This window comes from Patagioenas fasciata, chromosome 22 (genome assembly GCF_037038585.1).
Source record: "Patagioenas fasciata isolate bPatFas1 chromosome 22, bPatFas1.hap1, whole genome shotgun sequence".
NCBI classification, from domain to species: Eukaryota; Metazoa; Chordata; class Aves; order Columbiformes; family Columbidae; genus Patagioenas; species Patagioenas fasciata.
The window spans coordinates 6451503-6475658 of record NC_092541.1 but is presented as its reverse complement, the minus strand read 5'-3'; the positions used below and the strand labels follow the sequence as shown (position 1 = coordinate 6475658).

General features: G+C 48.3%; 1 pseudogene; it reads left to right on the top strand.

Annotated features, from left to right (window-relative positions):
* The first annotated feature begins 956 nt into the window (after nucleotides 1-956).
* On the top strand, nucleotides 957-22944 carry LOC136111833 (von Willebrand factor A domain-containing protein 5A-like; annotated as a pseudogene).
* The last annotated feature ends 1212 nt before the right edge of the window (nucleotides 22945-24156 follow it).

The following is a 24156-nucleotide window of genomic DNA, read 5'->3' as shown; positions in this document are numbered from 1 at the left end:
GCCCTCCACTTCCCTGGAAGGGCATCGTTGTATCCCAACTATGAATTCTGTCATCCATTCCCTTCCTCAGCTCCCCACATGGTCACTTTTATCTGTCATTCACTCCTACTGCCACTGAATACAGTCCTCTCCAACTACCCAGCTGCACCACTCACACAAATCATGCTTTCCTCCACCCATCCTCCTAGATGGTGCTTCACCCGCTCTATTTGTCCACCCTTCTGCTCATTTCTTCCTCTGTCAACATTGTTACTGGTGTCGCTGCTGGGGGCTCAAACTCATGCTGTGCCTTATGTCGCAGGCTGTGACCCATCATTGCTCCCACCCTCCCTGTGCTCTAATCTGAATTAAGCACTCTGGGAGATTTGAGGGGTTTTCTTGAGGTTGTTGTGTGGATGGGTTTCTATTAGATGGAGATTTATTTCTGAACTAGCCAAAGGAATCTCAAGGTCAGCTTGAAGGCTGAAAAACAGCACCCTGAAAAACAGTAGTGAGACTCGGGCGCGTGGACAGCTCGTGAACATGAACAATATCCAATCAGCCAATGCATGCTTGGAGCGTGGATGTGTGATCAGGAAATAACTGCATATATAAGGAGGCTTGTTTCTGTAATAAATGGCTTCGCTTGAATTCATATTGGATTGTGTGGAGTTCGTGAGTTTTCACCCTCGCAAAGCACCACCACCCCATTGAACCAATAGGCATTTCTGATACCTTCAACTCCCACCCCAGGTCTCTCTCTTACCAATCTGCTACCAGACTGGTGAGAGAGGGGGAAAAAAGGATCCTGAGCTGGGATGTGAGGAAGCAGAGTCATCTTGGCCCATATATGTGGGTGGGAGCTATATATCTTGGAGGAAGGGAAGATGGACGTGCCCAGGCTTTCTTCACAAGACCCTCATAGCTCACCTTATGCTCTTCCCCATACAGAATCTGTCTTCAGCCAACAAGTCAAGATGAGGAAAAGTGGCATCCTGAGCAAACAGTATATGTGCAGGGGTGAGTTGGGGCCACAAGGGTGGCATCTGTGAGCAGTGGAAAAGATTTTAGCTGGGAGAGCAATGTGGGAGGGAACTGATATCTTCGGTGCTTGCCTGGGAGGCACATCTCATCATGTTCTGGGAACTCAGGAGCATGGTCTTTAGTAATCTTTCACCTTTTCTGTTTGGCATAGCAAAAGATGTTATTGTAAGTGTGATTCACCTCACCTGCATCCATAAAGTGGAAGGATGATGCAGAAGACGTCTGCTATTGTAGGATGGGGGGCAACACTCCTCGGTGTTGTGATACTGCATCACCTCTACTGTGGTGCTGAATCATCCCTTACTGAATTGTTTTGTGATAGCTACGTACATCACTTGATTGGTGAGTTGCATCATCCTCTCCAGCTGAACTGTATCATCTTCTGTACACCATCCCCTTCCAAGACATTACAGCAACCCCTCTGAAAGTCATATACCACATACCTTACACCATTCTTGACTAAGACACTACTCCAATGCATTTTACGTTCAGGTTTGATGTACCACTGATGCCAAACCTTGCCCTAATATGAGATGCTCTTAATTTCAAACCAAGGGTAAAGGTATGGAGAAGGTTGGCTTGCCATGGGCTGCTATCATACCAGGAAGGGAGGTCATCAAAGCCATCTTCCAACCAAATTCAGATCTACACATTGTTGGCCTCAAATAAAGCAGACTCTACAAGTATGACAAGTGAGAAAGGGAGGTCAGTGAGAAACATCTCCACTGCTGACAACAGAAAGGAGATGAGTTGACTTCCTGTAGTTCCACCTTTGATGCCATACTAAGTGCCATTTGTGTGGTCCTCCTCCTCCCTTCCAGTAGTCCAAAATGAGTAGTGTATCTTCTTACGATGAAAATCAAGGTCATCTCTTTGGAGCATTACTCTCAAAACAGGCAGTGGAACCTGCTCCTGTCTCTGAGATATGGTGTGAAGGTTTGAGGACCACCTCCTGCCAATTGCATGAAGCTCTATTGTGGGCCTGTCTCATGCTATGTGCTGGGGGACTCCTTTCAATGCCATGGTAGACTTGAACTTAGATGAAGCATGGCACTTTTATGTGATCTTAGGGCACAGTTGTCATGGTCGTTGAAGAGCAAGGGGCTTAGAAATGTGAGGAATTGTGGTCTAAGGGGAACATCATGAGAGTCTCAGGGACTTTTATTTGCTGTTTGTCAGCTTCTGCACACACAACTATTTCCCACTACAACAGATACATCAAATTTCAAGTTTCCTATGGGTAAACTGGGAGCCTGACAGCTGGTTTGTATTCCTCAGGTTTACTCCAGAGAGGAATATGGTTCTTTTCTTCCTGTCCTGAAGTGGAGTTGGAAACTGTCACAGTAAATGTATCCATCCAGGACTTTGTAGCTGATGTGGTGTCTGAGCTGGTTTACCGCAATATGTCACAAGTCTCTAAGGAGACCATGTTCATCTTTCCATTGGACTTTAACACCGTTGTACACACCTTCTACGTTACCATGGGGGACACTCACATTGAAGCAATGGTCTGGGAGAAGGAGGAGGTACTGGGATTGTGGTGGGATGGGTTGGTCCACAGATTGGGATGATGGGTGGAGGTGAGAGAATGGAATTCTGTGGAGACCTCAGTGACATGTTTCTCCCTCTATGGCAGGCCCAGCAGCTGTGCAAAGCCACTTCAGGCATGGAGAATCTGACATACCTGCAGGACCAGGGAGATCTTTGGGGTCCCGTGTTCGCTTGTTTCCTGGGGACCCTGCCTCCTAACAGAGAAGCGACCATCAGCCTGTGCTATGTCCAGGAGCTGACACTGCAGCCTGATGGAGCTGCCCAGTTTTGCTGGCCACGTGAGCTGTTTCCCTCGAGAAAATGCACTAGTGAGTGATCCCCCAGACGCACCCCATAGGCAGGAACACATCATTATCCAGCATCCATCTCGAGGAGAGGGATGCCCATTACTGTACATGTGCTTCAGTGAGACAATTTGAATATTCTGCCTTGCACCTCATGGTCAGAAAATGCCCAGGTCTCCCCATATATCCCATAGCAAGAGTTCCTCATAGATCCTTATGCAAACCACAGTGTGAGTCAACAGATTTGCCACCACCACTGCACTAGACACCACAGTAAGGGGCATCTCAGATGACACATTTCCCCTCTACCAATGACAGACAGTGCCCCACCACAGCTGTCTGCTGCCCTAAAGTCTCTTCTTTCACCTTCTTACATCTCTTTCTCACTGCAGGCTGGATCTCTTCTGAGGAGAAGACATCCAAAAGCCTACATTTCAGTATCTGTCTGAGGTCAGGCCATGGTGTGTCCCATATAGCCATTAACAGCAGTCACACCCCTCTGCAATACATAGCTCCAGATCAAACATCTGTTGAGGTAACGGCCCTGCCAGATGCTGGAGTCACAAACAGGGAGAGAAGGGTCTGCAGCCTGCTGATGCTGCTTAGGACTCCTCAATCCTTTTATGTGGTTATTTCCTCCCCACTCTCTGCTTGTCCTCAGGTCTCCTTGAAATTGCCACCCTGGATGCAGGATGATCTGAACTTGCTGGTGTATTACAGAGGGTCTCCTAATCTCAGTGCTGTGGTGGAGAGGAGAGATCCCAAAGCTCCACCTGGTGAGTGAGGAGGGTGGAAGGGGACATGAGGGAGAGGGTGTCAGGAAGATTGGGGGCATCTCATGGCCTTTTCAGGCAATAGGTCAGAGCTGAGAGCTATGTGGGGGACAAAAGCAAAGCGATGGGGAAGGAGGTTCCAACCTAAAATTCCTCCTTGTTTTCCCCTACACGCTCCAGGCTCTCTGCTGGGAGACACTGTGGTGATGGTGACATTGATGCCAAACATTCCAGACACAGTGCCCAATTCAGGCCAATTTGGGGAATTCCTCTTTCTTATGGACCGCAGCCTCTTCCAGGATGCACAGGTACCACCAGAGGAGGTCTTCAGGGGGTGGAATTTTCCACATGGGTCATGCCCAGCTGGTGAGGAGAGTGGCAAACTGCTTCATGTGGGTGGGTGTTCTGCCCAGCTTCCCCATCTGAGCTCTGCCCATCCCTCCATCTGTCCCCAGAATACACTGCTCTTCCTCCTCAAGAGTTTGCCTCTGGGCTGTTACTTCAACATCTACAGTTTCGGAGCCACTTTCAAAGTCTTCTATCCGTGAGCTGGGGGTGATGATAGAGCAGGGCCAGAGGGTGAGTATAACTAGGGGGTGAGTGAAACTGTAGGACAAGATCCTGCTGGAGGGCAGTTATGGGGCAGGATCTGCTCGGGGCAATAAGAGGTTAAGTCTTCTTTTTGGAGTGTTTCTGTAGCACTCTTAGTGAGGTACGGCTTTCGTAGTGAGTGGCCATACGAGGGCAGCCGTGGGCCAGGTTCTCCCCCCTCTAACACTGGGTGCGCTTCGACAGGCAAAGTGTGGAATACACACAGGGAAGCATGGACAATGCAGTGGGGCGCATCTCCTCCATCTGCCCTGATCTGGGAGGCTGTGACCTGTTGGGCCTTCTAAGGTTTATCTACAGCACTCCTCTCCTTCATGGGCATCCCCGCCAGGTATCAGGGGCCAAAGGGATACGGGGAGGGGAATGGGTGTAAGCAGTGAAGTAAAGGTAGACCTCAGGGCTCAGAGTGAGAGTTGGCATGTGGGGTGACAACCTCGTGTCAGAAAGTGACAAACTCTTTGGGTTGGGCAGCATGGTAGGACTTCTGTGAGATTTGTCTGCACTTGGGAAAGGTGATCTTCCTTGTGGGGTGCCCCTTTGTGCTTAGAGGTGTCCTAGTGTTAATGACAGGAGACACACTATCTCTTTTCCTGTTTCACGGCCAGCGGGTGTGAGAGGGTAAGGGCACAGACTGGGAAGGCTTCCTGCATTTTAGGAGGGTGTCTGTCCTCCACGGGGCTGTGCAGCCCTGGCAATCTTTGTTTCTCCTCCTCTCTGCCTCAGCTTTTCATCTTCATCCAAAGGAAGGTCTCCAATGAAGAGGAAGCTGTCATGACTGAGGTCTGCTGTTACCAGGACCACCACCAGCAATTGGGGAACCCTGTTCCTATCCCCTAACATGCTAATTCCCAACATTTCTGTCCCACTGACTGTCAGAGTCCTTCAAACATTCTCCCAGATCGTAGTTAGCCCCAGATCTTCTCTTTACCTCATCAGAACTTCAGCAACAACCACCCCCACACACTTTCCTTACCTCCCTAAACCTGTCTGTACTCTTCATCTAGCGGAGCTCCTCTCTCAATCTTTCCCTGCTCTTCTCAGCATTTTTCCTCTTCCCCCTCACCCTGTAATACCTCAAGGTGCTCTGCGGGCCCAAAACCCATTCTCAGGATCTCTCTGTCCAGCAGACAACCTCTCTCACCCCAGAGTGAATGGGAAAACCCAGACTCAGTCACACTCTTATAATTAGAAGCATTCTTACCTCTCCAGAATTCGTTCTTTGTACTGCTCTTGTCTTTCAGGCCTCTCATCTTTGTCCCCTCTCTAATCTCCCCCTCCTTTCCTGTACAGGTGTTTCTGTTTTCCCTGCTAACAGCTGTGACAGCTTCAACCTTTCCCAGGCCATGGCCCTGGAGACCAAAGGTGAATGTGTGTGCATCCACTCTAGGATGGATATGACATCTGAGGTAATGACCCAGGTACCTCTCTACTCTGTTCAATACCCCACACAGGTCTCCTAGACATGCAAAGCGATCCAAATACCACCATCCACTCCAACTCAGAGACTCCCTCTGATTTCCCCACTGCCCAGCACTGTGAGGGAATGCAAGCGCCCTGTACTCTCTGCTTCCCCTCACCAGGCAGTGAAATGCCTGCAGCAGGCTCTGCAGCCTCTCGCAAGTGGGATCTCACTACATTGGGACCTTCCACCTGGCCTGGAGGTGTTGATGATCAGAAAATCTTCTGAGATGACCTTCCAAGGGCATCAGAGCTCCATCTATGCCCAGATCCATGGGTAAGCACAGGTGAGAATGATCCAGGAACCATATGCACTGGGGCATGGCTTTCTGGAAGATAAAGGACCCACTCCCTGTTTCACCTTCCCAGCACTGAGAATGCTTCACCTTCACTAGACCTGAGAGAGACCACGATCAGGGTTCTGAGGTCCCTCTTCCTTCCCCCACAGACACCAGTGCTTCTGCTCCAACCATGAACATTTACTATCTTAGTAGAGCAGGGAGGGAACCTAGGTAGCCAGGCTGCCTGTGCCTTGCAGATGAACATTTCTGTCACACTTTCCCCTGCATTACTAGGATCCTGAGGTGGATGAGGGAGCTGTTACCCTTCAGTACTACATGGGCCACCAGTCCTTTGATTACACACTCAGGTTCTCACTGTCCCCATCATCACACAGCAGGTAAGAGGGTAACACACTTGCCCACAAGGCAGAGTGGCATTGGTCCCTCTGGAGGAGGGACAGCAAGTGTCCTTTGCTTGCATCACTCCCACTGTAGCCTGAGGAGGGAAGAGATTCTGGGCATCCAGGTCTTTTCCCTGTTGCCTCACTGCTTGGGCCTTGGAGGAGGACCTGGGTGTCCATTACTGCATTGCCCCCTCCTCTCCAAGGTGGAACCACAGACTAACTCTCTGCCCCTGCAGGCTGCCTGTCCATCACATGGCCATGATGCACCTACTGTGGAAACTGGCCTGGGAGGGGATGAGCAGGGCAGAGAAGGACGTTCGTCACAGCACAGTGAAGTCCAGTCTCAGCCTGGGGGTCCTGTCCCCCTTCACATCCGTTGTGGCAGTACACATGAAACAGAGGGATGCCTGGCACCATGGTAAGGCCAGAAATGGTGGGGACGGGACTGGGAGAGGAAAGCAGGGCTTGTTGATCTGATGCCTCCTCACCAACTGCAGCCTTCTATCCTGTGGACCTGACCATCCTTTCGCTTATCTCTAATACCCATGAGTCTAACCCCCATCTCCCTGCCTTTGTCAGATTCTTTGCCTCCAGGCTCCTCCATGTTCTCTCTTTCTTGCAACCTGGTTCTCCACCAGCTGCTCTGGTTGCGTGGCTTCAGGCCTGGGTGGTTCAAGTCCACCAAGTTTTGGATGGTCCAGAAGTGTCAGTCCTGCCTTGAGACACTTGATCGCAAAGCCCGTGACACTGAGGCACTCACCCAGTTTTCAGCATCCTGTAAAGGTAGGGAGAAACTTGTCAGCTGGGCATTCTCAAAATGTTTTGGGCTAGGGTTGAACTCTTGTTTCAGAATTTATCTTCTCACCAGGTCTCCTGATTTTCATTGTGCTGGGGTTGGGCGAAGTGAAAAACAAAGAAAACTCCTACACCTCAACTCTGGGCTGGAGACTAAGAATTAAATGCATTAATACTTGCCCGAAGTAACCTTATCTCTGTCTCCAACTTTCCTTAACTCTATACCCAAACACTAAGTTTTGTGTCAAAACAGCTGCATGAATCTGTAGCTTTATCCTCATACAGTTCAGCAAAAGAAGAGTCAAGCTAACAGAGGCATAGCTGTTTGCACAGCAGTTTCCAGGCTTTATTTCCTACACAGCTGCTTGTCCAGGGCAGCGGAGTTGAGACTAGATGATCTTGAAGGTCCCTTCCAACCCAAACAATTCCAAGATTGTATGATATGAGCTGTGTGTATGTTTCTGTCTTCCGGAGTGGGGACCTTCTCCTGAAGACGACATGATGGAAGAACCACCAGCATTCAACCTGAATTGGAACTGGACAATTTCACCACTGTCAACAAGACTGTGTGACTTTTCTGGGCTCAGGGTAGTGGTGGCACTTCAGAAAGCAAATGGGTCCTGGGCTCTCACTGCAGCCCTGGCCTCGGCCTTGGGGCTCAGCAGAGATGATGTTGAGGGACAAAGGCCCAGTGAAGTAAGTGATGAGGGGCAGGAGTCTGGAACTGTCATGAGCTGAGCCTTCCTCTGCTCCAGGTTTCCAGTCTGAGCTGAAGAGATCAAAGCAGTCAGGTATAGAGCCTCTCTGCTTGTGGAAGTGGGACGGGGAGGGTGTGGGGTAGAATCAGCAGAGATATCTGGGAACTTTCCAATTTTGAGGATTTCAGAAGCTAAGAGATTATCTGTGTATGTGTGAAGGTCTTTTTCCACATGTTGGTTTAGGTCTGATCTTTCTTTTTATTTCTTTCCCCTGATTGTTATGTTTTCCCCCACAGGTTGTGCAACCAGCTGCCTGGGCCACAGTTTTGGCCTTAGTCTGGTTGCACCAGTACAAATGGAAGGTATCTTGGTCAGACCTTCTGCAGGCCAAAGCTTGTAGGTGGCTGCAGGACCAAGACGGTAAGAAGATTTTGCTGGGAAGAGTCATGCTCTGGACCTTTCCCACCCAGCTGACACCCGTTGACCCATGTCCCTCTCTCCTAGGGCTCCTGTACGGCAGTCTGTGAGACTGTCAATACCTTCCCTTAATGGGTTGTGGTCCCCCTCTACTTTTTCTCTCTGTTTGCAGAAGTCCAGCTGGATGAATGTCTGGAGGCAGCAAATTCCTTGTTAGGTTGCTTTGTGGAGCCCACTGTCTTCAGGATTTGAACATACCACACTACTGGGGGTAGGCAAGAACTTGAGTGGGAACACAACCAGGGCAGCTGATCCAAACTGGCCCAAAGGGATATTTGATACCCATTCCATACCATCAACATCATGCTCTTCTGGGACTGAATTGAGTGGCTGGGTGGGTACTTACATGTTGTCTGTGGCCAACCCACTGCAGCTGACCTTTTCATACACTTGCTCTCTACCATAATATAAAAGTTTCCACTGGGTTTTGAAAAACAATCTTAAATACATATTCTAAACTTTGCTTCATTTTTCCACATTTTGATTTTCTCTGAGGTTTACCAAAAAGTCATGTGCTTAAAATATCAGGTCTCAGGGAGAAAAATCCTGTTTGGATACTACAGAAAAACACCTTTTCATGAAACTATCTATCTCCCAACCTACCACGTAGCTGCCTTTCTGTTTTATAATGAAATGAAAGACCAATGTTTTTTGATTTTGTAGGCATTGCTTCACTCCTCCTCCTCAGAAGCTAGAGGACTTTTTAAAAACAAAGCAAAAATAAACAAAACAGAACAAAAACAAAGGGCATGTCAAATAAAGAGGTGGATTTCACTGTATTGCTGTAGGGCCTACTGTAGGTGTCCTGTGACATTTCAGCTGGTCTGAGGTATCCCAAACACCTGCCAGATAGTCCTCATGCATCTATGTTGACGCATTTAATTAAAGAACTATTGAAATTCTGTGGATCAAATGAAACCTTACATTTGATTTTAACATTTAGGAAAGAAAGGGTGTTTGGAAAGAAAAGTACTCTCCATGAGCCAAGTCAGCTTACCCATTCTAAAGAGACACAAGGTGCTCATGTATGATTTCATGCCCTTTTCTTTTGCTGGTTGAAAGATTGCCTTTTGCAGCACAGATTAAAGGGTACTGACGAAGAAGTAAACACTAAACAAAGCTGAACCTCTAACTTCCTCGGTTCCCTCATCTAAATTTTACTTCGGTAGCTAGAAACAATGCAGATCGTATCTGTGACTAAAGACAGACCTTAACATAAACTTTTGGCCTCACCAACACTACAACATGCTCCTCTCCCTAATCATCCCCATCAATCTTGAGCTTAACCACAAATGAACAAGATGTTTAATTGGAAGAAACTCTAAAGTCTGCCTTTTCTGCAATACTGTTGCTCTCTGCTCTTGGACATTGTGTAGAAGGTGAGAATACAGGGCACTTAAACCAGGATGATGACTTCAAACCATGGATGGGAGATCTCTGAAGGTCCATCTTCCACTTGTGGTTGGGCCAGCTTCCAATATCTATTGGGTTGTTCACGGCCTTAATCAGACATGTAGACTTCTAACACCATCTCCAAAATTATTTTTTCTCATAAGTATTCACAATGAAAAATGAAAAAGATGTTATTTTCAGTGTGGTTCTTGTGATCTAGATCATCTCCCACTGAGAGACAGTTCCTCTGTCTTTCCCTATGAAGGCAGCACAGTTGTAGGTGGACAAATCAGATTGAAGTGTCTAAAATATTATTAGGAGCTTAGACTTGGAAGAAGAACTTTATTTTTAAGGACAATGCCAGTTCAACACACCGAGATGAAGTACTGGCAAACACACACAGCTCAGTATGTGTAAACCAGTCTCTCAGACTGACTGACTGACAGACCAGTTGTAGTGGCAGAGCCCCCCCCGCCCCAGGGGGATGGGGTTGTCCCCAGCCTGGCTGAGAGGTGAAGCCAGAGACAAAAGAGACTAAAGGAGCACCATTAGAAGGTAATAATGAGTGAGCAATCGCTGAACACATGCGTGCAGAGCGCTGGACAGTACATGCAGCCTATCATGTTATTGTATAGCACGAGTTACAACCAATCACGTTGTTGTAAGGCGCGTGGACAGGGCAGCTTTGCTATAAAGCCAGCCCGGTCCGACAATAAAGCGAACTCTGTGAACATCACATTGGTGTGTCAGGTTCCGTGGCTCGCATGGAAAAAGCAACACTTCGGTGACCCCGACGTGATCCTTCGTATCGAAGCAAGATCGCCGGAAGTGAAGACGCGAGGACGCCACCTGGGGGCGACACCAGCCCAGCGCTCAATCATAGCGGAAAGTAGGCCTGGGGGGAGCAGGTGGCGTGGGAAACACGGCATCCGTGGAAGAAAAAATAATAGTGAGAAGTATTCTGCAGCTGGCTGCAAGAACAGGAAGAATTTTGGAAAAAGACGCGGTGGAGCGCCTGTTACTATTCGCCCAGCGTAAGGGCTGTGTCCGTTCGACGGACGAATTTTTTTCTCCCGGTACATGGGAGGACATAGGGACCGAACTATGGGAAGCGGTTACAAGGGGGAGCCGCGAGGCTTGCGATCTCGCCGGACCCTGGCGGGAGGTCAGGCAGCTGGTGCAGGAAGTCTCAGAGGAGCCGGAGCTGTGTGCCGTCCCCTCGGAGCCGCCCGCCGCGAGCTGCCCACCCTCCGAGAACTCCGAAGAATCAACACCGCTGGTATGTCCCGTATCAGATCTGGAGTTCTGGGGCGGAGAGCAAATTATACCCTCTGCGCCCGTTGAGCCATTGCCTGGCTCCGACAACGAATGGCAGCAACCGGCAAGTTTCAACAAGCCAGGACAAGTTAATCCAGCCGACGCGCCCTTGCCGGAGGACCCGATGGAACACCGGGACGGAGCACCGCAGAATCGCCCTGACTGCCAGGAGGAGAGCGACGTGCAGAGCCTGAAGGACTTACTGAGACGGCAGGAGAGCCAGGTGCAAGGAGTTCTAGAAGCTATGAAACGACTAGATGGCGGTAACAGTAAAACTTCACGGTTAATAGCATATAAAAAGGCGTCAGATGCAATTAAGGAGGCAATTGGCAGGGAATGTGAAAAACGGGGAAAACAGGAAAGGGAGGGGGCAGAATTAGACCTCACTCCGGAGGAGCTCCGTATTAAAAGGGAGCGAATACAAAAATGGGCTAGACAATGTGTTGAAGATGGGATGTGGTCTGTAAGAGAAGCAGATGAATATTTGAGAGCGCAATATGGAAAAGGGCTGGAGACTGGGTTAGCAGATCGGTTTGCAAATATGCGTCGACTTACTGATCCACAGGGAAACACAAGGGAATTGTATAGCAGTGATAATAATGATAATTTGGGTGCTGCCCCTGTGCATCAGGGTAGAGATATTCCTCGAGATCATTCTTATAATGCAGGGCAACGTTGGCAAGGGGTAATCAGAGATGCAACTATTGAAGGGATCATGTTACCTGGTAGTATTACAGCAAGGCCAGTGCACATAGATAATAGAGGACAAAGGCAGTGGTCGCCTTTTGATTGGAAAACGGTTAAGCAGTTGCAAAGTGCAGTTATGCAATATGGTATGGATAATAAGCATGTGATGCAGCTAATCAATTCATTTTTCAAGGGGCAAGTACTAACTCAAACAGATATTAGGGCATTGATGGAGTTATTGCTTCCTCCAACGGGGTATTTGCTGTTCATGGACAAGTGGCAGGGGAAGGTGGAATTGGCAGTATTAGAAAATGTTCGTTTACCAGCTGATGATCCGTTGCGGTTAGCGAGCATGGACCAGTTACTGGGTCGTGGGCAATATGCGGATGGTGCTACTCAGGCAGCACTTCATCCAAGGATTTTGCAGCAAACGCAAGGGCTTGCCTTGGCGGCAGTGAAAGAATTGCCAAATAGAGGTAACCCTGTGCCACCCTATTCTACAATAGAGTGGGATCCTGGGGAATCATATATGACATTTGTGGATCGTTTAAAAGAAGTGATAGATGCCTCTCCTAACGTGACTCCAGAGGCAAAAGCTGCTGTGGGGAAAGATTTGGCCATGATGAATGCAAACACCCAATGCCAACAGATATTAGCCGGTTTGGGAAAAACTGCTTCTTTAGCAGAGGTGGTGGAAGCTTGCACACAGGTACCGATGATGCAACAGGAGGTAGAAAAAGCAAAAATACATGCTCAAGCCCACGCTGCGGCCTTGGCTGCAGCACGTAAGCCTGCAATGAAAGGTGGAAGCCCTTCTTCTTGTGGCCTAGCATGTTTTACTTGTGAACAGACAGGACATATTAAAAGAAACTGCCCTCAATATGCTTAGCAGCATTGCAAAAATGGCATAACTGTCCAGTTAATCTGGTAACAAATTCTCTTTATGTTGTGGGAATTGTACAAAGAATACATAGAGCACTTTTGCAGCGAGTTTCCAATTCCTTATTGTTTGAAGCATTGTTAGATTTGTGGAACGTATTAGATTATAGGACAGCACCAGTATTTATCATGCATATAAAAAGCCATACTAACATACCAGGTGGTCTAGTAGAGGGAAACAGCATTATAGACAAACTTGTGGCAGTAGCAGATATATCCCCTTTTGAACAAGCCAGACAAGCTCACGAATTCTTTCATCAATCCTCAGCAGCACTCCGAAAGCAGTTTACAATTACAAAGGAACAAGCTCGAGCCATTATCGCAGCTTGTCCTGATTGTGCCCGCATAGTCCCTCTCCAACAAAAGGGAGTAAATCCTCGGGGCTTGCAGCCAGGTCAGTTATGGCAAACTGATATTGCTGAATTTGCACCATTTGGCAGACAAAAGTACATTCATGTCTCCATAGATACCTGTTCAGGACTGCTGTGGGCTACAGCCTTGACCTCAGCAAATGCAAAGGCAGTAAAACGTCATTTACTACAAGCTTTTGCTGTCATGGGTGTCCCTACACAAATCAAACCAGATAATGGCCCTGCTTACCACTCTGACAGGCTTGCAGCCTTCCTCACCCAGTGGAAGGTACAACACCTGTTTGGAATCCCTTATAATTCTACTGGCCAAGCAATTATTGAGCGTGCACACCGTGCATTAAAAAATCTTTTGTCTGTTTTGAAAAAACAAGGGGGAATTGGTGTGAGCCAGAAGAGGTATTGATGAAGGCATTGTATGTGCTGAACTGGCTTAATCCTAAAAGTGAAACTGAAATGGAACCAGTTGTTATGCACGATATCAAAAATGTCAAAGATTTTTCCGAAAATGTGCCTAAGGTTAGTGTGTTTAATCCAACAACACAACAATGGGAAGGTCCTATGTCACTAATAACCTGGGGAGGGGGATATGCTTGTGTTTCTACAGGTAACCACAAAAATTCATGGATCCCAGCAAAGTGGGTGAGACCTTGGCCAGCTAACAGAGAAGAAACCGATTGCAGTGATGACAACCCTTAACCTCAGACATGTTATCGCTTTAAGCAACGAATGTAGCCAATGTTGAGAATACCACTTTGTAAAACAGAGCAGCAATTAATTTTTTGTTATTGGACATGTTCACAGTTATGAAGAGTTTGATTGTATGTGTTGTTTGAACTTAAAAGTTAAAAAGATAGAAGATTTGCAGAACAAGAAAATAACAGAAGATATTGGGTTTTTTGGGGTGAATGCCTTGTTTGGTTAAAAGGAATACTGAAAACAGGTTTGTTCTTGTTAATTGTAATTGTATTAGCCTTAATGTTCTTACCCTGTATTTCACACTGTATTTAAAGCATGATACGGCGTATTGTTAATATTAAATAAAAGAGGGGGAGATGTAGTGGCAGAGCCCCCCCCGGCCCCAGGGGGATGGGGTTGTCCCCAGCCTGGCTGAGAGGTGAAGCCAGAGGCAAAAGAAGCACCATTAGAAGGTAATAATGAGTGAGCAATCGCCAGACACACGCGTGCAGAGCGCTGGCCAGTACATGCAGCCTATCATGTTATTGTATAGCACGAGTTACAACCAATCACGTTGTTGTAAGGCGCGTGGACAGGGCAGCTTTGCTATAAAGCCAGCCCGGTCCGACAATAAAGCGAACTCTGTGAACATCCCATTGGTGTGTCAGGTTCCGTGGCTCGCATGGATAAAGCAACAACCAGTGACGTTCTTAACCTCAGTGGGGCCTGGGGCATTATCGCAAGTATACTCTGGTCATATGTCCAGGTGAATTCTCCCCCAATGCTGGGACCAGGCAGGGGCATTGTAAGGTCAGTGCCAGTTCCCGCACACCAGCACCTACACTTAGGCACAGGGTCCCCCAGCAACACTAACACACTTGACCTTAGACACTCAATGACCCAGCGTGCTGCCCCAGATCCCAAGTCTCCCAGTTGCTGGCACCTGTGCAGGCAAATCCCTGAGGTCCAATGTGGGGTCCTGGTCCAGTATTGGACTCAGGAAGGTCCAAAAATGATTCCAAGGGTGAGATTAAGACACAAACAAGGTCAGATGCCACTAAACAATCTTATTTTATTTGTATGCCTAATGACAGAGTAAATCTATCTCATTTTCACACCTAAAGCTAGAGTGACAAAGAGAAAGGGGGGAGAAATTAAGAGGAAAGTTAAGCAAGCATGCGAGAAGATAAGCAAGAGATAAACAAGAGGTAGTCACCGCCAGGGATCCAAAGGTCTCCTGTGGGGCAGCTCTCAGGTTTCAGGCCTCTGTAGCGCTGGCAGTTTGCAGGTCTCAGGTCGTGCCAGTAGCAGGGTCCAGGTTCTGGCATCAGAGTCCAGGTCCCAGTAGGTGTTGGCAGCGCTCGGGTCTCAGGTCCGCCGGTCCCAGGTGGCAGGTTTTGGTCCTGGTGGTGGATGGCCACACTTGCCAGTCATAACCTGGTCATTTTACGGCAGTTGGTGGCAGGTGTTGCCTGAGCACACTGCAGGCCTGCTCGCAGATGTTGGTGGCTGATATCACTGGAGCTTCACTTGAGCTTACCTAAGCTTCAAGCATTCCTTGTGTTTTAGCAATTCACAGTGATCATGCATTTCTCACTTTAATTCACTGTATTTAGGCCTTTACAGCGGGCCAAATTAAGCAAGCAGTGTGAGCAAGCATTTTTCTGTAACAAGCAGCCTTAAGCATATTATTTTAGCAACCAAGCTTTGAGACAAATAATTCACAATATCTCAGCCTTTCACACTTATGCTGTGTGTTAAGGACCACACACACTTAAACCATATACTGAGAGCCACCGTCTCTCACAGTTCCCAACCCTACTCCAGCTGCTGGGACACGGACCGGCTTGCACACACAGGCAAACACAGACATGTATGTGTGATGTATCAGCCTTAGACACTCAGCCTACCCAGAAGCTGATCCTTGGTTCTGCTCATGTCCACTTGCCTCACACACACAGCCACACACGCATCCAAGTGATGTCCAGAGTTCACAGTGTCAGCAGTGCTTGCTTGGTCCTGACAGTCCCTCTGTATCACAGCATCATAAAAAGTCCTGAGCTGGAAGGGACCCACAAGGATCAACAAGTCCAATTCCTGTCCCTGCACAGGACAACCCCACAGTTCACACCGTGTCTCTGTGGATGTTGTCCAGTCTTTTCTTGAACACTGTCAGGTTGGGGCTGTGACACCTCCCTGGGAGCCTGTTCAGTGTCCAGCACCCTCTGGAACCTTTTCCTAATGTCCAGTCTGACCCTCCCCTGGCACATCTTCCTGCCATTCCCTCAGGTTCTGTCATTAGTCACTAAAGAGCAGAGACTGGTGCTTATCCTTCCTCCCCTCTTGTGAGCAAGCTGTAGACCATGAGGAGATCTCCTCTCAGTCTCCTCATCTCCAGGTTGAACAAACCAAGAGAGTATAGCTGCTACTCATACAACTTCCTCTCTGGACCCTTCACCAACTTTGTAGCCTCCTCTGGGCACTCTCCAGTAGATTTATCTCCTTTTCTCCTGTGTCTCCAGCCCTGCACACAGTGAATGCTCCAGGTGAGGCCAGAGCAGAGCAGAGCAGGACAATCCCCTCCCTGCCCGGCTGGCCGTGTTGTGCTGGATGCACCAGGACACAGGGCCCTCTTGGCTCCAGGGACACTGGTGGCTCATGTTCAACTTGCTGTCAACCAGAGCCCCCAGATCCCTCTCCCTGGAGCTGCTCTCCAACATCTCAGTCCCCAGTCTGCCTGTACAGCCGGGGTTGCATGTCCCAGCTGCAAAATCTGGCACTTGCCCTTGTTGAACTTCATGTGGTTGGTGATTGCATAGCCAGCTCTTGAACCCTGAGGTACATCTGGTACCCAGCCCAAACTTGTGGCCACTTCACTGCCTGGTTTACAAGTCTCTTACCCTACTCAGGCAGGCTGACTGGGGTCTCCAGTTCCTGGCACACCAGCCACATGGGCTCAGTGGTTCACAGTCCTCGCTCTTTGACCAGTCTTCTGGGAGAGGTTAAAAGAGCACTGGCACAGCAAGCAGCTTCCTGTGAAAGACCCACGCCCAGCTGACAAGGTTGGGCTTTATGGTAAAGATAACACCAGTATTTCTATTCTTATTCTAAGTTGCGGCTGGAGGAGTTCTCAGGTTTTGCAACTTGTCATCAGGAAATGAAGTTGTCAAACAACTCTTCTGTCTCTCTTGCAAGGAGCCATAGATTGTGAGAAAAGTGACACAGGTCCAATATGAAGGGAAAGGAGTTCTTTCTGCCCTCTGCAGGTTGATCCAGCCCTTCCATGTCTTTTGTATCCTTTCAACCTTCTCTTGGTTCTTGAGTTTGAATCAGTTATGCCCTTCCCCTCGTGCCCTGTAGGAATTATCATACTTCAGGTTTCACATTCAGTTTTCGCCTCCTTTGTTTCACACCAAGGCAGAAAACACAAAGATTTTAAAACTGACTTAGTGTTTGATCTCTCACAAACACCAATGGAGTGCGAAAAGCTGCGGCAATCACTGTAAATGCTGAAAGGAAGAGGCTGACATGCTTCCAGGATAAGTAAATATGTTTGAGGTAGGGAGGGTGGCTGTACAAATGAGCCTCGCAGCCTAATGCAGGGGGAGGGAGTCTCGTGCAGCACGTAGATGTGGTCTGTCAGTTCCCACAGCGCTGCTACAGAAGCACGGTTCCTGCTCTTTGCGTGGGCTTGGGGCTTAGAGAAGTCATTCTCAAATTCATTACAGAGATGGAGTTTCATGAGAACACAAGACTGTGGTCATAATGCAAAGCGCAGGGCCAGACAAGTGCACCAACAAGCAGCCTTTTCCTGTCATCCCCCTGTCCCACACACGTTTCTCCTCAGGTTGCCTTAGCCCTTCCTCCTCCCCACCTTTAGCTGTCACTTTAAAAATCCCATAGTATTTTTTGTACAATCCTAAATGCTACTGTTGACATCCCATAATAAGTCCCTTCAGCCTGCAGGCAGTAAAATTCCCCAGCCTGCAAGAGGCTAAAATCAAAGACAAGGTCATGTGAAGTAAACTACAGGTCAGAGCTGGCTTCTCAGCTTAGTCATCAGTTGGGCTGCTGTTGAACGACAGTGGCTCTTGCTTCTTGCACAAAGCCCAAAGCCCAGCACAGAGGCAGAGTGGAAGGACCTTCTCTCTCCTCCACCTGCCCCTAGTCCTAACAGGTAACGCCGCTTCCTAATGCACGGAAACCTGGGAGGCCGCCTGGCCGAGCTCCCACATTTTAAAAGGAATGAGAGCCAAACACACGGCCTCATTTTCTGTCTCATGTGAATTTCTTCAATGAAGGTATCACTGCAGCTCTGCGACTTTGAAGTTTAAATTCAGTGTTTTGGTGAGGGGCTTGTGGGTACAACTGGACACACACGCCCCCTGCCCGAGTAGGGAGCCAGACCCTTTGCAGTCCTCAGAAAGGAAGAGGCCTGGACAATTTAGAAGTGTGAAGAAACTCAGAAGATTTAAATATTAAAAGGCACTGTGCTGCAGGAGTGTGTAATAAGGAACGTGAAAAGCCAGGATGGGAACTTGCCCAAGGGCAGCAGGAGCTGGAATCCCACAAAGATCTTTGTCTTCTCAGTCTTTCACCTCCAACCTCTGCCAAACCTCCTCACTGCTCCTCCACTCACAGGAATTAGGGGTGAAACCTTAAGCCATTCCCCACCCTGGAGATCTGACTGGCCAGGCCCACAAACAAATTAGAACCAGGGCAATTGAGGGTGAATCACACAGAGTCACAGAATCAACTGGGTTGGAAAAGACCTCAGAGATCATCCAGTCCAACCCTTAGTCTAACTCCAGTCTATTGACTAGATCGTGGCACTAAGTGCCGTGTCCAATCTCAGTTTAAAAACCTCCAGGGCCGGTGAGTCCAGCACCTCCCTGGGCAGCCATTCCAATGCTGACCACTCTCTCTGCACAGAATTGCTTTCTAATCTCCAGCCTCAGTTTCCCCTGGCAGAGTTGAAGCCCATGCCCCCTTGTCCTATTGCTGACTGCCTGGGAGAAGAGACCAATCCCCACCTGGCTAGAACTGCCCTTCAAGTAGTTAATGATGTCCCTTCCATCAAGTAACACTGGAGCCAGTGCTCTCAGGGAGGACTTCAGAGAGGCCTCAGCCAGGGCTTCTCCCCTTCTCGTGGGAGCTGCTTTGAAGAGGAGATTCTGACTCTGGTCCTCACCTGAGCTCCAGCTCCAGCTGTGTCTCAGCCATGTAACCTGCTGGTCTGGACCTGGGTGCAAAGACTGACTTCTCAGGTTGGCATCGGACTTTTTGTCACTATGGATTTGTCTAGTCATCTAGACCCTCACCTTACCGCGGGTGTTATTCCCAGGCTTTCCTTGTTCTTCTCACTTGAATACTGTGGTTCCGGGACCTCTGTGACAAAGCCAGTTCTTCTGCCTTCCTTGTTGTATCTTGGCTACCGACTCCCTTTCACTCAGGAAGTTGCCAGATATATGAGGGTTTTCAAGACCTGACTGAATAAAGCACACAGTAATTTTGACCTCATAGCTGACTCTGCTTTGAGCACCAGGTCAGACTGAATGACCTCCTGTGGTCCCTGTTCACCTGCATGAGTCTATCACCCGGTGTCATCAGTAAACTCCAATGTAAAACCAACACATCTTTCACTAGTGACAAGAACATTAGTGCTCAAGGTTGTGTGTCTCCAGCAGGTCCTGTGCCTTAGGTACTCTGACAGGTGATTTTTGATATCCCAAGGGCACCTCTGATGGCACTCAGCCCCTCTGACAAGAACTAGGACCTGTGTCTGGCCCTGTCCAGGTCTCACTGTTCCTATCAGGTGATAGGGAAAAAAAAAAAAGAACTAAAACCAACCCACATCTAGGATCCAAGGAGGCTCTCACCAAGGGTATCCAATGAGATATACACTCGACTGGAGATATCCCACTACTCTCGTTGCTGCTGAAGTACTGTGCACCCTGGGTACTCCGAACAAGAGCAGTTCTCTCCAGTTTTTGGGGGAGATGGTGTCAAAAATGAGAGATTCTAACATGAACCCCTCACCAAACCACAGTCTGGGGTTTTGAAGAGCAGAAACAGTAAATGACACAAGCCGATAGCAGGCTGAGGTTTCCTGTTTCCGCTCCAAACTTCATATATGTAGATTGCCATTCTGTACCTGTCTCCTGCCTGGCCATAGCAACTGTTTTGGCTCTTCAGGATAATAGGAGAAGATGCTACTTCTTCTTCCGCTCACAAGTGCTTTTCTCCTTGTCTCATGGGCTGGGGCTGGTGAGTACAGAGAGATGGGATTAAGAGGAGGACATGCAAGGGCAGAAATGGGCACTGAGTTGGAATTCTGTTTGGTACTTGCCTTACCTTTTCTCATATCTCTGCTCTCCTGTTCTAGTTCTATCTCTCAGCTCAGGCTGTGGCTGAAACCAATTGTGCATTACAGGTACTAGAACTGTGCCCTTTGATGGCATTTTAGACATCCCTAGTCAGGTGCAGTCAGTCATCCCCTGGAAGTGTTGCTTGTTTTTCTCTCCATTGTATGTAGGCAATACATTGGAAAGCCCATGGAAGAAAAGTTATTAGCATCATTGGCATATGCTGCCAGAGGATGACCCTTTCTCCTCATGCTTCTCCAAACTTGATGGGAAACAGTGGCACATGTGATACTAACGCTTTCCATCTCTCTTCCAGGAAGGATCATTGGTGGGCGGGTAGCTCGGCCCCACTCCAGGCGCTACATGGCTTATTTATCAATTGGAAGTAAGTCAGGTACATCTAACTGTGGAGGATTCCTGATTCGCCCATATGCAGTGCTCTCAGCAGCTCACTGCGTGGCTGGTAAAACGTAAGGGCTGTCTTTCTTGTATGGGGGATTTTTTCAAGTTTCACAGAGTCATAGAGAATCACAGTCCTGGTCTGGGGTGAAAGAGTACTCTGTGTCTCTGCAGGCACAGCAGGGCTTTCTGTGAGCCCAGTCATCCTGTCATGGAGACAACCCCAATATCTATTTAGGCAGGTGATAAGCTCCAAACTGATTTATTCTAACCAGAACTGTTTAGCAGACAACCAACTATTAAAGGGGTTTTCCAAAATCATTCAGCACTCCAACATTATAATACACAGGTTGGGATACTGCTTAGGAGTTCAATTACTATACAGCCAATTCAGATTCAAGGGACTAGATCCCAGACTCTAGACTGATGGTCCAAAATGTGCGTCTTCCCACTCTTACAAAGTGAGGATTCTCAAGGGTACCCAGAAGATTGCCTACCAGTTCAGAAAGTCCTCTCAGTGTTCAAATGTTCCTTAGATGGCCAGTCTAAGGAGGAGAGTCTTAGACTGCACACCCACTGCTCTGGGGACACCAACTCGAAGGGGGTCTCTGGGGGGGTCCATTTATATTCTAGTTGAGTTTGAGCTGTGGTTGTTTGTGGTAGTGGTCCAGAAACTTCTCTCAACCAAGGCGTTTCACTGGTCAAGGTCCTTGTCTGTTGACCACGGAGTGTGTGCATGATCATAGTGGTCTATTGGTCTAGCAGTTTCTGGTGCTTCTGGGGGCAGGCGGTGGGAGAGAAGGTGGGTCAGGGGAAGGGAAATGCATCTGCTACACATCCCCTGTGAGCTGCAGGAATTGTCTGCCAGGGCGCATGCCTGGGACAGAACTCCTCAGCAGCACTCTTCTGGTCCATGGTTCCTACCATGGGTCAGAGCTACTGTTGGAGAAGAGAGGCCAGTGTCCCCCATTCTCTGATTCCCCTTGGTCTTCAGAATGGGACACCTCAGATGTATGTCAGCATGGAGTAAGGGACTCTCAATTCAATGTGGAAGGAATCCAGGCTACAGAGGGCAACTTCCTGAGAACTAATTTCTGGGCAGGAATGTCCCACCACCACCACCCTCAAACTGTCTGCCATGGGTAGGCCGTGTTGCTGCAGTCAGTGTAAATGGAACATGTTGGTGTTTCCTGGCAGGGGAGTGAATATCACTGTGACTCTGGGAGCCCACAACATAAAGAAGGAAGAGCTGAGCCAGCAGAAGTTCCACATTGGCCGCTGGGTCATCCACCCCAACTATTCAGGAGATACCCTTGCAAATGACATAATGCTGCTGAAGGTATGCCCTGGCACGTACGTGCTACCTGAGGGATCTCCCTGCTCATTTTTCCCAACCCCATGAACTTGTTCCCATGCCTTTGCCTGCTCTAACCACATGTTCTCTCTGCTTGGCAGCTGAAGCCAAAGGCCAAGCTGACTAAGCAAGTGCAGTGTGTCCCCTTGCCCAGGCACAATGAGCATATTAAGAAAGGAACTAGATGCAAAGTGGCTGGCTGGGGCTGGACATCAACAACACGGGATAAGACCAGTGTGCTGATGGAGGCGGACCTGAAGGTGCAGAGTGAGGACATATGTGAGAAGTCTTTCAAAAAGAGCTATCTGCATGAGTCTATGATCTGCTGTGGCGATGAGGATGGCAAAAAATCACCTTCCCGTGTACGTGTTGCTTTGGGCTCTAAGTTTGGCATGAGGTTGGGAATAGCCAGTCAGGTTGGTTCTCAGGTGGGAGATGAAGGGGATTAAAATTGAACGAGATTCTTCAGGATGATGTGCTGCGGCTCCTCTCGGGAGGTCTGAAGCTGATGTGCTCCCTGAACAAGGGGGCAGTTGCCCAGTCACCAGCATCATGTGCCTTTTAACATGCCTGGGCATACTCTACCCAGCCCAGCCACAGCCCCAGCAGGCTGCAGATCTCATCTCATATTTGTGATATCTTCCACACACAGTAGGCTGGTTTTGATATTTCCATGTGTCTGAAGTACCAGAAGATTCTTCTTTCCAGGGATGTGAAGGCAGTTTTTGCTCCAGACCTGAACTGCTCCACAGATTGGCTTAGAGGAGTAGTAAGGCAGCTACAAGCCCTGTGGAGCTGGGCCTGGAGGGAGATGGTCGAAAGAGGAGGGAGGCAAGAGGGGCAGTTTCTTCCTTAGGGCAGGGGAAGCTATGCTCTGACATATCTGACCCTACCACTCCTTTTACCCCACAGGGTGATTCTGGTGGTCCTTTAGTCTGCAATGGGAAGGCTCATGGCATTGTTTCTTACGGACACAATAATCGCATCTTCCCGAAAGTATTTACCAGAGTCTCCTATTTTGAACCCTGGATACGTAAAGAGCTGAGAAAGTTTGCACTCCAAGACCTACCTGACTCTCCCTCCTCTTACTAAAGTGCTCCACGGCCCATTTCCACAACCTGCTGATGCTTAGAGGCTTCCAGAGGCAGCTCAGGTGGGGTCAGCAATGCTCTCACGGCATAGGCACAGGCTTCTGAGCTAAGGAGGTTCTCGATGCTAAGGTAAAAACCCAAGTCCCAAGTACACACAGATTCACATTATTCCCTTCCTCCCACTGCTGCGCAACAGTGCCACCTCCTGCTCTGCTTTCTGACCACCAATAAAAGCATCTTCAAACTTGCTGTGTGCAGCCTTCTTGGGAACAGGGTGGAAAGTCTGAGGGTGAGAATAAGGAGAATTAATGCAATGTGGTAGTGAGCTGATACCAGCAGGCTTTTGTAATATTTAATGTACAGGATACCAAACAAAAGAAAGTTATGCTGTGTTATTTCCCTTAGTTGCTGTTAATGACAAAACTCCAAAGGATACAAAGCGGGATTAGCAAATCTGAGGGACAAATGTCCATCGAAAATTACTGAACAGAAAGGCGAGAGGAATTGACTTCACCAATTCTAGACAAGTGCTCTAAGCTGCCTTTGATATTACAGAGGATATTCTGAGATCCTGTTGGCAATTCTGTGCTATGAATCCCTCCATGTAGGGAGACCATCTTTCAAATGACAAATGCCTTGAACGTGCTTACTTCTCTTTATTACTCAAAAAGTATATTGAGGCAATCATGTTTCCTCGGAATTTAGGGCCCTTTTAGATGTCCCAGGCTATTCCATTTTGTTTCCAGCTGCTGCTCCAGAAACCATATGGTGCATCTTGTGTTCTATCATCCAAACCACAACAATTACTCTGATACCTTAAAACACTTCTATTTAAGCCATCTTTGAAACTCAGAAAGGTGTTTCCATTAAGATATTTCTACTATACAGGCCGTGAATCTTGTGGAGTCCCTAAGCGGTATCTACTAGCCCTGTTCTCACTGTAGTCTAGAGCATCTAAAGTCACACAAGGTGCCAGTGAAAGGGAGTTCTTCACTAGGAAATCAGAATGCCTTTCCTGTGCCCTAGATATTCCCTCACTAAATTTTAGGAAAAGACAGCAGGTCTCTGAACCATGAAGGTGTCAGACACAAGTATGGTTATGACAGTTTCCTCTCCTGTTCCAAACTCCACTGATTAGGAGAAGGGTTGGTTAACAGTTGTACTAAAGTCACAATCACATGAGTTGCTTCACCTGATAGCCTTTTCCCCTCCC